General features: G+C 45.5%; 1 long non-coding RNA gene across 10 annotated transcripts; it reads right to left on the bottom strand.

Annotated features, from left to right (window-relative positions):
- Window positions 1-3,164: 3,164 nt before the first annotated feature.
- Window positions 3,165-15,043, bottom strand: LOC102551833 (uncharacterized). Of its 10 annotated transcripts, none has more exons than XR_005495625.2 (6): window positions 14,869-15,043; window positions 12,688-12,778; window positions 11,614-11,717; window positions 9,324-9,502; window positions 4,453-4,683; window positions 3,165-3,826 (listed from the first exon to the last, which is right to left on the bottom strand). It is a non-coding gene; the product is annotated as an uncharacterized LOC102551833 (long non-coding RNA). The 10 variants fall into 10 exon arrangements; XR_005495628.2 differs by having other exon boundaries at window positions 9,324-9,428; XR_005495630.2 differs by having other exon boundaries at window positions 11,655-11,717.
- Window positions 15,044-15,428: the final 385 nt, after the last annotated feature.

Below are 15,428 nucleotides of genomic sequence, written 5' to 3'. Positions count from 1 at the left end.
CTTCTTCCTCTTCCACTTCCTCCTCCTCTTCCTCCTGCTATTCCTCCTCTTCCTCCTCCTCTTCTTCCTCCTCCTCCATTTCTTCCTTCTCTTCCTCCTCCTCCTTCTTTATTCCAGACTGGTAATTTTTAGACCTGAAACCTGATTTGGAACCAGTCATTCAATAAAAGGGGGCAGGGCCATCTGGCCAGTGCCATCTTTTACTGAGAGGAGCTGGGAGTGAAGTAAAGCTCCTCAGAGTAGGTTTTTCGAAGAGGTGGATAACCAGCGACTGTGACGAGGTCTGCTGGGGTGTGGTGAAGCCGCCTTGCTTATGATAAAGGTTAATGTTGTGGATTCCTCAGAAACCGCCTCCTCCAAGCAGGCTGTGAGATAATGGAGTCGTCTGAGTTTGCAGTTTGCTGTGTGTTGGCGGTGGTGTTTCTTTTTGGCTTGTTTTATTTATTGATGTGTATGTGCGTGTGCATTTTTAGTGTTTTAAGGTTAAAGTAACTTGTGTATTTTGGAGCGAGATTTCTCAGCTTCTCCAATGGCTAACGTCGTGAATGAGCAAACCCATCTCAGTTGTTGGAAATGAGGACGTTAGGTGGAAATAAATGAAGGAAAAGTTGGCAGATGGAATTACCTGGCATCTACAATGTGAGTTGCCTTCTGGTGGATCAAGGGGCATTTATTTACAAAATGTCTGAGCCATTTGGTGAAAACACAGAACCTCTTCTTTGACAATTCTGATCTTGCTTCGTGTTGGAGGAGAAACTGGAGAAGGGGAGAAATGATGGAGGCGAGTAGAGAAGGAGAGACATTACTGAGGCGAGTGGGAACTCCCCTGTTGTGTTGATCGGTTGTGATGGTCCACTATAAGTTGTTCAAACCGGAAATGGCTCCCCACTGCTTTCATTGTGTTAAGGTCTGCATCCGCAGGTAACCCCAAGGAATGAGTGTGTTTATTTCCCAGAATTTTACCTTCTCGACATAGGACACACTACATCTGTGTACTGACACAATCTAGGGTCCCACTTGTTGGTAATGGCAAAGCATCTGGTGTTTCCCCCTTCCTGGAGTGTCATAGGCAAGACAGGTATGTGCGTGGTAAAACTTCGTACTTTCAGGGACTCAGTAGCAATGCCAGAGGCGCTGAGGGAACCGGACTGCCAGTCCATTGACCCCGAGCTTCTCCTCGGTAACTAGATAAACCGCCTGTCGCCTTTTATCTAATCTAACCATAGTCCGGGCTCTCTGGCCAATGTTTGATCCTAAGTAAGTCCTACGAGTGAACACTTTTGTGCATTAAAGGAACTGTCCATAGATGGGAAATGGGTTGTGCTATGAGAAAAACTCAACTTTACGTAATTCCGTTTGTTATGAAACACTCGTATGAAGTCGCTCAAATCTCTTGCTTCCTAGGCTGTCATTAGAAAGCATGGTTGTGGGGTTGCGGATTTAGCTCAGTGGTAGAGCGCTTGCCTAGCAAACGCAAGGCCCTGGGTTTGGTCCCCAGCTCCAAAAAAAAAAAAAAAAAGAAAGAAAGCAGGGTTGTTAGCCTCAGCAGCTGAGAGCATCTGCTGTTCTTTTAGAGGGACCTGAGTTCAATTCTAAGCACCCCGTCAGGTGTCTCATAACCATCTATGCCCTCAGGCCCAGGGACCCATGCCTCTGAACCCTGAATTTGCCTCTATTCACACACACACACACACACACACACACACACACACACACACACACACACACCTTTAAAATTATAAAGAATACTTGAATAAGTTAAATATTTTTATTTTAATAAATCTAATTCACTCAATAAATTAAAAATTAAAATAAAATAAACTTAAAAGAAATTAAGATTATTAAGGGTTAGAAATACCGTCACCTGGTGATGACAATTTGAAATGACTTCCTGGGTCAGGAAGGTAGGAGACAATTTTGATGGCTGAACCTATGAGCTCTGAGAGATGTATTTTAAAGGAAAAATTTACTTTTCTGACCTTAGGAGAATGACTGGCTCCTCCTTACAAGGCAGTCATTTATGGGGATGTAAGAGACAATACAGGGACACAGTTTTAAGAAGTAAATCCAATAAAGGGATTTTTTTTTTTTTATGACCAAATGGCTCAAATCACGAGCATGGTATGAGACTGTCCAAGCACTGGGCATTGATATCAAAGGTTATGGAAATGAGAATCCACTGCTTCCTGTCACAGACAGGAGCACTACCGGGTCCCTCACTGGAACAAGTCTTCTGCATGGGTGAGCTGGGCTGTTTCTTGCAGCTGTCTTACCTTGCTTTATTTACTTTACCAACCTGGGGGTTGCTACCTGGGTGAGATGAATTCGTTGCTCGTGGGCAAGCCATGATCTTATTTGAGATTTTGAACTTCTGATTTTTTTTTTTTTTTTTTGGACTGATTTCCCAGGATCAAATTCTGAGTTGTTGTTCTGACCTAGACTGAGAGACAGATAAAATCAGGCAGGCTTGTGCTGGGTGATCACAGCTGACGCTAGGTCTTCTCCTGGGCTGTATTTGTGTGATGGCCTCAGAAAGTAATTGTCCCCCTTTGTGTTGTCAGTCATAACTGTGTCAGTAAGAGGTTGTCTGGAGCGGAAACAATGCGCCTCAGTTGTAGGGCTGCGATGAGCTCTCTTGAGATGTTTAGTCCTGGCTTTCATAAGTCTTATACCATAGGTGGCTGATTGTTCATTCCGGTTTAAAGCATTTCATCTTCAAGGGAACTCAGGCAAAGGATTCTGACAGCCACAGGTTTTTGATCATTTCGAGATCCCATTACTGCACTGGGTAAGACTTTCTAGAAGTCTAGGGGGCGAGATTGATGGCTCAGAAGCTTACTGTGCCAACCTCAGGCAGATCAGGAATTGATGGGTTGCCAAAGAAACTCTGATGGATTTTCCCCCTGGGTTTGCAGGAGGATATGCTTTGAACAGATCCGTAAGGGGGAAGGTAGCAACCCTAATTCTAAACTCCTCCTCCTTCAGCCTGATTCCTAGGCTGATAACTGAACTTCCAGACATGCGTTCACACACCCTGCCTGAGTTTAGCCAGCTTGTGGGCTACTAAATTACGGACTAGCAGACTCTGGAAGAGTCTGTACAGTTGTTAATAATATTTTGTGTTGCTTATGGATAGACACGTTGAATAATACAGCGATTCCATATGAAAGCACTAACAGACTATTTAGTTGAGACAGACGCACTCCTCACGGGCCTCTGCTTTAACCATATGATGTGTAGTTGGTATCAGGGGAGGGGTGTGATGGCTGGACCAGAATCCTGGATCAGGAGCCAAACTCTTGGCATTGTCCTAGTAGTCCTCACATTCTCCCTGGTGCACTGTGTTCTCTCAGTTTTAAATGTCTATGTGCAGCCATCTGCTGAATGTTAAATGGCCCCCTTTGGCTAGAATGGCAGGCGCTCACGCATGGTCATGAGGACACTATAACTTACCCATAATGTGTAGAGGTGGAAATCCAGGATGGTGGTGATTGAATGGTGCCCATACCCTGAGTTTTGGTCTACATGGTGGGATGGATGTATACCAAAGAGGAGAGTTGCTGGACGAGATTTGTGTAGGCAGAGGCAGCAAGTATCGGATGAGTCTGCCTTGGGCCAGCAGACCAAAGGGGACTTTAATGGTAAGAACGGAGCTCTGCCTGGCCTGGTTGCAGAAGTCTTTGTCTCCGTTACCTGAGGAGGCTGTGAAGTTAAGTTGGAAGCAACAGAGTAGTTGCCTCTAACTGTAGCCAACCGAACATTTCCTATACCTCCCTCTGGTGTATGGAAGTTTCCAGAAGCTGTGCAACTTGCAAGTCCTTTTGTTCTGCTCAAATAAAATGAGAAAAATTAGTGGAAGGAAATTTCATTTCCACCCAGTTATTAAAAAACCATTATTACAAATTACAGCCACAAAAGTTTCAAGAGGCCTATGTTAACACAGGAGACCTGAGTTCAGACAAGAACAGGGAAGGTATGAGGCATACTGTGGGACATAAATGAATGCAGTGTCCATGTGGACACCCTTCACCACCCAAACAGTAGCATATGTCCTAAGTTCAAATTGCACTCCAAAATTCATAACTTAAGCCAACATGAGAGAGTCTCATAAATCATACTATTCCTGTTAAATATGAATGTCTCCAACTGATGTCAATATGCGAACTTTTGTGGTTCATGAGAAGGGGACTTCCCACCTTATGTTTTGCTGGCTTCTGGGTAAAATGACCAGCACAAGAGGCATCATCGAACAGTTTGTGCACAAGTCTAGCCAATCCCACTGTCAAGTAAGTAGAAGGCTGTACCACAAGTGTGTGAGCGTCTGTTCTGTGCTCTTCCTGGGGATGGACAGATGAACGTGCACGATGTGTGCCTTCGGGGAGAGACAGCATGGGCTGTGCGTGTAGAGGAGTTGGCAGAATGGTCACTTAGTGTGGGGCAGAGAGCGCTTACCTAGCGTGTGGGTGGCGAGCTTGAGATTCAGTCCTGCTAAAACCAGGCACGCCCCTGTAAGCACAGCATTCAGGAAGTTGTGGTGAAAGGATCTGAAGTTCAAGGTCAAACTCATTGATGTGGGGAGTTAGGAAGAGGCCTGGGGTTCGGAAGACTGGATTTTAAGAGTCCTTAGTAGTGCAGAATTTGCCTGCTATAGCAGCCCTTTCCTTCAAATTGAAACATTTTCTCCTGCAAGAAGGAATGAGGCTTTCAGGGCTCAGAAATCTCTGGAAACATTGTTACAAGAGCACGTAACCCCCTACCTGCACTCCCCACCCACTGTACAAGCAGAAACAGTTACTGTGGCAAGGAGACTCAAAGCAAGCTTAGAAGGCTGAAATGAAAGTCGGCAGTAAGGTTTTGGTCCTCAACTTGTTCCAAAACTAACAACCCTAGCAAGTTGTGTCACTGGCTTGATCAGATGACCACTACCTGCTATGTTAAGGAGAGCAGCCATCTTTCTGTTTGCTAGGAGTTGACATCTCAGTAGCATTTCTTAGCATGGTCTGTCTACTCCCTTTCCTGTCTGTTAGATGGCTCCATCATCTCTGTTCTGTTACATCCTTAAGTTCCGGACCTGGAGAAGACTTGCATACTCTTGCCTTGCTCAGTCTCATGCTCCTTTGACCTCATGCTTCCTGTCGATGTTCTTTCCTTTATTCAGTGAGTTCTGTTTCAGGCTCAGTGGCTCACAGATGGTTTCTAACACTCAGACCTGACTGTCAACACATCCACCATGTTAGGATGTTTCTAGGTATCTTAATCCTGGTATATACAAAATGCTCTGTGTCATGCCCTCTGTGTAGTGCCCAAGGATGTCCCTGTCAGTCATGAGCATCTCTCGCTACCCAGTTCTCAAAGTCAGAAAGCTTAAAAACAACTCTTTCTTTCTCCTCCATGCGTATTCAGTCTACAAACCAGCTGTGCCACCTTCCAAGCCTGTGTGTCATTTTCTACCATGTCCACTGTGGTAGTATAAGTGACCACCCTTCTTCATTTGTCTTCTCCATGTAGTTAGACAATGGTTTCCAAGAACCAGTCAACCATTCATTCTGCCAGGTCTTAAATTAGAGACTGAAATCTTTCACAAGACTCACAAGACCCTTCTTAGGCTAACCCATGGGCTAATTGATCATCCCCTTAAGAAATGTGTCAAGTGCAAATACTCAAAGCCTCGCAGATACATGTGAGTCAAATAGGACCCCTGCCCTCTCCGAGCCATGGGGGTTACCTTTTAGCATAATGCCACCTTTGAAGAAACATTAAACAGCTGAGAGTTCAGGACTAATTTTTAAGATGAGCAGGGGAACTTTCTATAGGTTTCTTGGGAGCCACCCTCTCAAGAATGGTGCAAGTTTTATTTTGTTTTGTAGAGAGATAGTATCTCACTATGACACAAAAGTTGAGCTTGAATTTACCATCTTCCTGCCTTGGCCATCTGGGATCACTATTCATCCCTCTCCCCTGCTTCTTCCTCATGTTTGCTATTCCCCCTCTCCCTCCAGTAGTCTCCTCTTCCTGTTTCAATCCTCCCAAGAATGTTCTGATTTCTCTACTCTTCAAACCCAGGCTAAACTCTCTGGGAAAACATCGAAGACGGCCTTCTAGATTAATCAAACCCTGATTTATTCTCATGACCTTGTCTCTTATGTTGCCAGCTGACCTTTGAGTTGTATCTGGGAGATTTTTAAACCTTTAATGGAATAGTTAGCATTTCTCATAGTAGTACCAAAATTGTTAAAGTTATATTTTAGCTAACTTTTCTTAACATTCACCTCAATTTCAATCTAGCCATCTGCTATACAAAAACAAGTAATACTGTGACTTTATTAATGTAATAGTTACATTGTTTTTAATAGTCTAAGTTCCTAATTTGACCTGACTTTCTTAAAATCTTTCTAATTTGACCTGACTTTCTTAAAATCTTTCTTTCCTTTTCTGTTTTCATTAAGGTCTGCCTCCTGAGTGCCGAGGGTATAGGGTTGTGCGGACATGCCTGACAGATGTTTTAACTGAGACTCACAAGTATATCACAGTCTAATTCTCCCTAATTCATCGTAGGCATATTGACAACTGGAACACATTTTTTTTCAACCTTAAGCACTACTTTCAAAACTAATCTCAGCTTATAGATGTAATTGGTTAGAATAGCAAACCCTGTTTTTACAAATGCTCTCCGTCAGATTATCTGTGTAGGTTAGATTAAAATAAAAGGCCATTACCAATTCAACATCTGATCTGCAAATCCAGTAGGATGGATAAGCTCAACTATATATTTTCAATCTGTGTTTCTCTCCCAACATGCCTCAGATTTGAAGTTCTCAGTCTTGGGGATAGGCAGACGGGGACAGAGTTGGCCACAGTGTAGGTCTAGGTCCGATAGTGTCCTGCAAGAACAACCTCTCGTATCTTTGCTACTGCAGTTAGCAGCTCCAGGTTTCTTTAAAATACATTGATCTAATACTGGGGGCAAAGGTTGGGACCTGAGCTATAACTATTCAAATGAGAACCCTAGAAAACCCAAACGGAAAGTGCTAATGCCTTGGGGAGTGCTGGCCTGGCGGTGAGGGGGTTAAAACTCTGGGCTCATCTCCAAATTTCCCAGGATATAAAAATACCTTCTGAAGTGAGGGGAAGAGATTTTCCTCTCTGGCCAGCTGAGATCACTGGCCTAAGACTGATGGATTTGGCTACACATTCAGAATAATTCTGCTTGAGCCATGGATTTAAAAAGCTGAGACCCATCTTTGAGTTGAGCTCTGTCTCCTTCCCAACTCTTAAATTCCAACCTTTCAGAGTGGTGCTGCCCTGTTGGAAAGGGTCTGCTTGCGGTGAGCAGAATCAAGTCCTCTTCTGGTACTTTGTAACTTCAGCATTTCACCAGATGATACTTTCCTCTCTCTCTCTCTTGCTGTCACTGCCTTACAGTGTTTCAAACAGGCAGCATCAGGGTAGTTTTATTTTATAGGTACATCCTTGACTGCCCATCTGTCCTCACCAGGTGACTGACTTCCATTAGACTGCGTCTGCTTGTTGCTGGCTGCCATATCTGTACCGTGTACATACGCCGTGTACAAGGGTGAAAATGAATGAGAATTGTCTGGAAAGGTGTGCTATACACTAAGATATGAGAGCTTTACACGGTGATCTGTTTTGTAGATCATTATATGGCTTGCTTTGTGATATTAAATAATTCAATTAAATAATGTAATATTAAGATAAATCCTTGTACAGCCGTTAACAACAGCTGCTGCTCTTGCAGAGGACCCACATGTATGTCCTAGCATCCACAGGGTGGCTCATAACCATCTATAACTCTAGTTCCAGGGGAACCAGACCCTCTTCTGACCTCTGTGGGCCCCAGACATGCATATAGTACACATACATCCCTGCAGGCAAAACCCTCATAACACATAAAATCTAAAAACTTTGAAAATTCTTATGGGAATAACATGCAGGTGTTACATCAGAGGCCATAGCCCCTCAGAAAAGCTTGGTTCTAACGGGTATCATCACTGACTCTTCTAAGTAAGAAAGACACGAACACAATGTCTGGAAGGTCTGCACAGATGCATAAACTACACCCCAGTGGGGCTGGGGAGCAGCGGTGGTTATCTCAGCAATGCGCTGATATTGCTCGTCCAAACAAACCCCAAGAAGGTGCCAGGGGTATCTGGCTTGCTGTCTGAGGAAACCCACTGTGCAGTAGAAACAGCATCCAGCCCGTGAGGAACAAGGCATATGGCCGTGAGTCACATCCAAGGCCCTCTTTCCAGCCGTCTCCCTCCTTCATCTGTTCCTCCAGCCTTCCTTCTGGTCTCTATCCAGGATCACAGTTCATCCCAACCACCCCACCTCCCTCTCCCTTTTCCCCTCCCCCTCCCCCTCTCTCTCCCTCTCATTTACCCCATCTGCCCTGAGCTCCCGCTGCGCCATGCTTTGCACAGAAGTTCACATTTAGCGCCCCGCTCACATCCTTCCTATACTGTGGACTGTAAGTGGCAAGAGAGATGGCCAACTGGAAAGAGAGAGAGAGAGAGACAGCCTCTCTCCCCAGCGCCTCGTGGGGAGCCAGGCCCTTAGAAGCTACTCAGTAGTTGGTCAGTGAGCAAATTATTTTGGCCACTTACACAAGGACACACTGTGATCACTGGCCTTCACCTGAAGAGATGGTGCTCACAGATTTGGGGGACGAGTCGAAAGGGGTTCGTGTCCACTTATGTTTCAGAATTCCTACTGGACTGTGGTAAGCAGGCATTTCTGGCTTGTGCGTCTTTCTGGGCACTGAAGAAGCAAGAAGACCATTCCTGAGGGAGAAGCTGAGTATGACCAAACCCATCTGGAAGCAAATCCCTTGGGAGTCTCAGCAGCTTCTCCCTCAGGCTACAGCTTCTCCCTCAGGCCCCGGTTGTGTCATCTGCATCTCCCTCTCACTTTGAGCTTTGTTTCTGAAATATTCATACATGATAGGAAGAAAAAAAAAAACCCAAACTCGACACTGAAGTCGATTCTGTGAGGCGAGAGGCGATTTTTCACGAGACTGCAGCTGTAGGAGATGCCTTGTCCTTGGATTTTAATTCAATTTGGTGGCTGTGCAGCTATTTAGCCCATGAATGTTATGATCTAAATTTATTCTACACCGAATCTGTGAAGAGTTTAAGGCGTGATGAGAGAACGGCTTGTCTTAGGGGTTTCATCCCAAGAATCTATTTCTACTTGAGATGAAATAGCAGCTAGGGCTTTAGCTCCCTCTCTTCCCAGAAGCCTTGGGCTTTAGTGGGAATGAAAATTAAAGCAGACGTGGGAAAAATATAGAAGGGGCTTCTCACCGAGTCTGGGCAGGGTCATGCCCAAGGGAGGTAGTCACACTCTCTTCAGGACCAAGCCCTTGTCTCTCCCCACTTTATCCTGAGTTCAGCATCCTCGCTGATCAGCTGACAAGAAAATGAATGGATCAGGTCTCATGTGGAAGTTTTTATGCTGTCCTTACTCCAAGAAAGGTCTGTGGCTGAAATGGTTGTAATTTTTAGAGCCTAAGTAAGCAATACTTGTCAGAACAGGAACTCCACACACCAGACCCGTGCACCACGCCCGGCTGTGTACATAGCTCATTTACTCATGCAAGCCCCTCCCCCAGCCTTACTTGCAAGCAGAAGTCACGTGACTTGTCCAAAGCCTCAGCGACAGAAGCTGTGTCAAGGCCCACCACTTTTGGTGTAAAACCGATTAATTTCTTGTGGGCAAGCTTCCACAGAAGAAGGCTAACAGGCACTGCTTCTGACTGGGTAGATGGTGTCACCGACCTGTCCCAGACCCACACTGTTAAGTTTCTGTGACTCTTTGAAGTCACAGCCTTACTGGTTTGGACTTGACAGGGATAGCATAGTGTGCTCAGTATAGAGCAGCCATGGCCAAATATACAAAGTGTGGCTCAAAAATGCTTCCTGGTGAGCCAGAGGTAAGAGCTACTCCAGAAGGACTGAGAGAGCATGCAGTTCTGCCTTCCGTGTTCAGGGTTTTGAGCAGGTTACATCTGGTATAACATACACTAAACCCTTGTGCTTAATGACATAGAACACTCTGTGACTTAGCACCAATAGTTTGTGTTCAGCAGAAATCAAGCAGGTGGCGTTTCATAGAAGGGTAAATTTAAAGATAAATTCACTGTATAAATGGTCTAACATTTCATCTGAGGAAATAGATTTTGTTGCCATTAATAAATACTTGAGTGTTTTCTCTGTCCTAGGGGTGTGTGTGTGTCTGTGTGTGTGTGTGTGTGTGTGTGTGTGTGTTCTTACTTCCTTACAGTCTTCTATTATGATCCTCACATAATACACATGAAGACCAATAGGGTGACCACAGGTGGGTGGGACACACCCAGTTGACCTTCCCAGAGCCAGGCACAGACACTTTCTCTCAGACATAGGACCCTAGGCAGACCCACTATAGCCTCTCGAATCTTGGCTTAAGGAGGGTGGGTCTGAAGAGGAATCCTTCCTTCCCTATTAGTGGGGAAGATGTTGCTAGATGATTGACAAGGATTCTGTTTCCTGAATGGAGATTCAAAAGGTGAAATAAGAAATGGTTTCAGAGGGGCTAGAGAGATGGCTCAGTGGTTAAGAGCACTGTCTGCTCTTCCAGAGGTCCCGAGTTCAATTCCCAGTAACCACATGGTGGCTCACAACCATCTGTAATGAGATTGGATGCCCTCCTCTGGTGTGTCTGAAGACAGCTACAGCATACTGATATATAATAAATAAATAAATCTTTAAAAGAAAAAGGGTTTCAGAGCAGCCTGCAGCTACTGACCATTGAATAGCAAGGATCTTTTTCATGTGGTTTAAAGAAAAAAAGCCACCTCAGGATGTGTCAGGAAGTGGGATGCTCTTAACAGCTACGTTTAGTCTTTCTACTGCTGCTTCTGCTTGGACTTGATGGGCTAAGGCATACCCAGATCGCTTATACAACTCAGAACATTGCATCTGAGCAAGTCTGCCCTTCAGGGTGTTTCTGGAACCGCTTGGCTGTGGAACCAGTTACCAAGGATGGCAGACAGTCTACACTGGTGAGGTAGCCATCACCTAGTTAGTGGAATTTAGGCTCTGACTCCTTTCTGCTCTTTCCTTGGACACTAAGGTGCCTGCCTTCTTCCACCTGCAAACTACATCTGAATTTTGTTTCTGATTCTCCTCACTCTCTACCAGGCTGTAGGGCTCCTTCTCCCTCATAACCTCGAGTGCCAATTGCTACAATAAGCCAGTATGCTCTGTGTATGTCTGTGTAACCATTTGTGGTTCTGTACCCACGCAGGGCCTTGAAATGCTGTCTTCTGAGACAGTACCTTGTGGTGATCACCTATAGCTCTTCCTGCTTTTTCCAGGCCTGTCATTGAGAACAGCCAACATCTGCTTTGTGGCAGCATCCATTATGGCCCTCTAAAAGCTCGCAAGAGGTTGCACATATCTGTCTGTCTGTGTCTATCTGCCTGTGTCTGTCTGTCTCTCCTCTCTCTTGCTCTCTCTCTCTCCTTTGTGTGTGTTTGTATTTATCAGTCATTTTACTGAGGACTTATGTGCCAACCCTGTGTTATAGACCCAATCTCAAGCCCTAATTTCTTACATATGCCCATTATATAGCGGAAGGAAAATTATTTCAGTCACTTGTTCGAATAAGATCTGTCGGTAGGTCACATCCAGGTCTGACTTAACCATCACCATCTTTTCCTGAAACAATAAACTCATGTTAAACAAGTAATTACAGATTTCCTACTGTGCGCTGCTATGCTAGAGGCTGGCCATAAATAAAAAGGAGGAAAAAAAAGGATGTCATTGCTGGTGGGGAAGTATTCCTTATCAGAAGGAGCAGACGCTTTAATCCCAAGTTTCTACATCTCCGTGCTGTCTGTAGCACTTTGCTGGACAGCCAGAGTGGCAGAGCTCCCCACCCCCCAACCCATCCCCACCACACTCCACCCCAACCCACCCCTACTACACCCCCAACCCACCCTTAACCCACCCCACCACACCCTCAAACCACCCTCACCACACCCCAACCCACACCCAACCCACCCCACCACACCCCCAACCCACCCCCACCACACCCAAGCAGAGGCACAGATACAAGTGGGAAGCCTAGAGCAGTGTTCTCCCTCCCCAGTATCAATCAAAAAGAAAATGGCGTGCCCAGAGTTGGGCACCCCATGTGATGCTGTGGTGACAAGTGCATGGTGTGTGTGTGTCTTACAGATGTGTGTATCAGATGTGTATGTGTATCAGGTATGTGTCTATCAGATGTGTGTGTGTGTGTCTATCAGATATGTGTATATGTATCAGATTTGTGTGTGTATCAGATTTGCGTGTGTGTGTGTGTCTATCAGATTTGTGTGTGTGTGTGTGTCTATCAGATGTATGTGTGTGTGTCTATCAGATATGTGTCTATGTGTCAGATTTGTGTGTGTATCAGATTTGTGTGTATGTGTATATCAGATGTGTGTGTCTATCAGATTTGTGTGTGTGTGTGTCTGTGTATCACATCTGGCTGTGTGTCTATCAGATGTGTGTGTATCATATCTCTGTGTATGTGTCTATAAGATCTCTCTGTGTGTGTGTATGTGTATAAGATGCATGTGTATAAGATCTATAAATGTGTGTCTGTGACATCTGTGCCCAGAAGCAGATGGTGGACAATTCATACCATAAGGGAGTGTCTATCTCTTGGATGCTCCAAGTTTTATTTTCTTTGTTCAAAAGAATCAAATATTCTGTGGCAGCCACATACTTCTGATCTAATCAGATAACACATAAATATTATTAAGAGACTTTAATTTTAGAGAAGCCCAACTGTTCCAGCGGTCCCCTCTCATTCCCCCACTTCTGTTCCTTCTGCGGGAAAAGAATGGTGCTCTCTGCCTCTCAGCCATACCCAAGTCAGGAGTGCTTCTCATTAGGAAGGGGAGCCTTCAACCTGGGCTTTCCTGAGTTTCTTCTACTTTTCAGTGCCAGCTGAGCGCTTTCCTGGACAGCCAGAGCTACTCCATCCCCACCCCCACCCTTACCCCCTACCCCCATCCTTACTCCCACCCCACCCCACCCACATCCCCTCCACACTGAAGAGGAGGCACAGACAGAACGGAGAGGCCTAGAACAATCCTCTCCCTCCCCCTATTTCTCAGAACCAGGCATGCTTTCTGGTAAACAGCCAGGGCAGGGGGTGGCTAGAGGCTCAGGGTGTCCTCAGCCCCCACATTCTCCCCTGCTTTATTGGATCTTAGATAGCAGAGCATGTGGTCAGAGCCAGGCAGAAGATGGCACCCTAAAACCCTGGCGGCAGGAGCTCGGAGGTCCTCCCTGCTGACCTACTTACTCTGGCTGGGCTCAGTGAGGGACTCGGGACCAGAGGACAGTGTCGAATGCTAACAGAAAGCAGAGTGTCACACAGGTGGACATACTCGGTCCCGGTGGAATCCCCACTGTTCTGGAAGGGCACACTCTGCTCTGGGCCTTTGTCGAGTCCTCACAACACAGGAGTTGATTTATGTATGCCATTATTTATGATTAATGTATGCCACTAGCACGTGTGCCTAGCACATCCTTTTGCTTAGTAAGCTGTCTGTGTCCCTGAGTAAGCTGGGGAATCCTCAAAGGCAGTGCTGTGTCCTGATTTGCCCCGTGCTGAGCCTCCCAGAATATCTGCCCTGTACATGGCCTTCGGAGTGCTCCCTGAGGCATTTGAGAAGCGTCTGTCTTTGACTCTCAACTTGTTCAGCTATCTAATGGGAATAGTGGTTGTTAGCATACACTGTTTCTGTACATGAAGTTCACATGGCCAGCGTGCTCGGAGTCCACTAAAGGACAGGCATGAACAAGGTTATTTTTATTGCCTTTTCCTCGGTGAATTTTGTGAGCTGCAGTGAGGGCTCTGGAAACTGAGCCTGGGTCCTTGGTGAGAACAATTAATGTTCTTAAACCATGGAACCCTCTCTCCATCCCCTATTCACAGATACTTAACTTGATACAAAATATCTCCCGAAATGATTTTGGTTAATACTCCATATGCCGGGGTGGGGGGTTCTATGGAACCCCATTTCCATTCCCTTGTTCACAGATAATTTGATACAAAATATCTCCCCAAATGATTTTGATTATCACTCCCTATGCAGGGGATTTTCCGTGCTCTTAATTATGACTAGTGTTTGGCGCTGATATGGCCAGTTTGTTTTTGTTGTTTTGTTTTGTTTTGCAGAATCTAGGTGTTCCGACACACACGAGTTGTGGCTTGTAGTAGTGTCTCACTTTTGGTGTGAACGTGTCTCTCCTGAATGTCTGCAGAGGCCGACCAAATTCTTACACTTTGTCTTTGCTACAGCAAACGTCTTTTCTATTTACTATTTTGTTATTTTTATGGTTTTGCTGTTTTTTTTCTTCACTTTTAAGGATTCTATATGCTGAATGTAAACCCCTTGTTAGCTACATAACTGGAAAGGATTTTCTTACTATTTCTACCTTTTCCTTCCCTTACCAGCTCGTCGGGATTTGCCAAAGAGTAGACATTTCCTCCTTACATTCACCAGGAGCCAGATGGGAGGGTGAATGCTTACAGGATGTTTTCTGCCTGTGTCTCATAACTGTAATAAGATAACCAAGGTAGGCGTAGCTCACAACGCAGATTCACTTCAGCTCCTGGATGTGGAGGTGAAACATTTGGGGTTCCCTCCTGTGGTGACTGCTGCCCACAGAGATCAGAAAGCTGTGAGCCGGGACTGGACTTCCAACAGCTGTGAACAGCCATGTGGGTGCTGGGAATGAAACCCATGTCTTCTGCTAGAGCAACCAGGGCTCCCTAACCCCTGAGCCACCTCTCCAGCTACTCTCTCACCTTTCTACAGCCAGCAAGCCTCACGGAGAAGGCACTCTGCTTGATGGCTTTTTCTAACTCCCTTCATTCTCTGAGGACTCCACTCCAGTCAGACGACTACTCCTTTGAGATATCTCAGGATGGAGATTAAATGTCAGCACACCAGGTCTTCAGAACACTGAGACCAGAACAGACAGGGAGGAGAAGAAAGGGTTTTTGAGAGCTATAAGCACTAGAACACATATTCAGTCACTTGCCTCTATGAGAACATAATGGGCAGTTCTTAGAGATTCATCTTCTGAGAACTCACCATGATCAGGAATGGTTGGGACACCTCATCTGATCTCCACTACCGCTCTGTGGGAAGGGCCTATTCTTATCCCCACTTCTCAGCTGCACATTGAGTCTCAGTAGCCAGAAGTAGCTGCCTGTGCTTGAGGTCACACATAAAGAGCAAGCCAGAAAAAACTGAACAAGAGCCGTGGGGCTCACCGTTAAATTTGTGGCTGCAGAGTCAGATCTTGTATCACCCCAAAGAGCGTGCCCTTCCCACTGAGCCATATGATCTCCTTAACAAGCAG

The sequence above is a fragment of the Rattus norvegicus genome, chromosome 17 (assembly GCF_036323735.1).
Source record: "Rattus norvegicus strain BN/NHsdMcwi chromosome 17, GRCr8, whole genome shotgun sequence".
In the NCBI taxonomy this organism is placed as follows: domain Eukaryota; kingdom Metazoa; phylum Chordata; class Mammalia; order Rodentia; family Muridae; genus Rattus; species Rattus norvegicus.
Note: the sequence above shows the minus strand (reverse complement) of the source record. Positions and strands in the feature narration are given on the sequence as shown.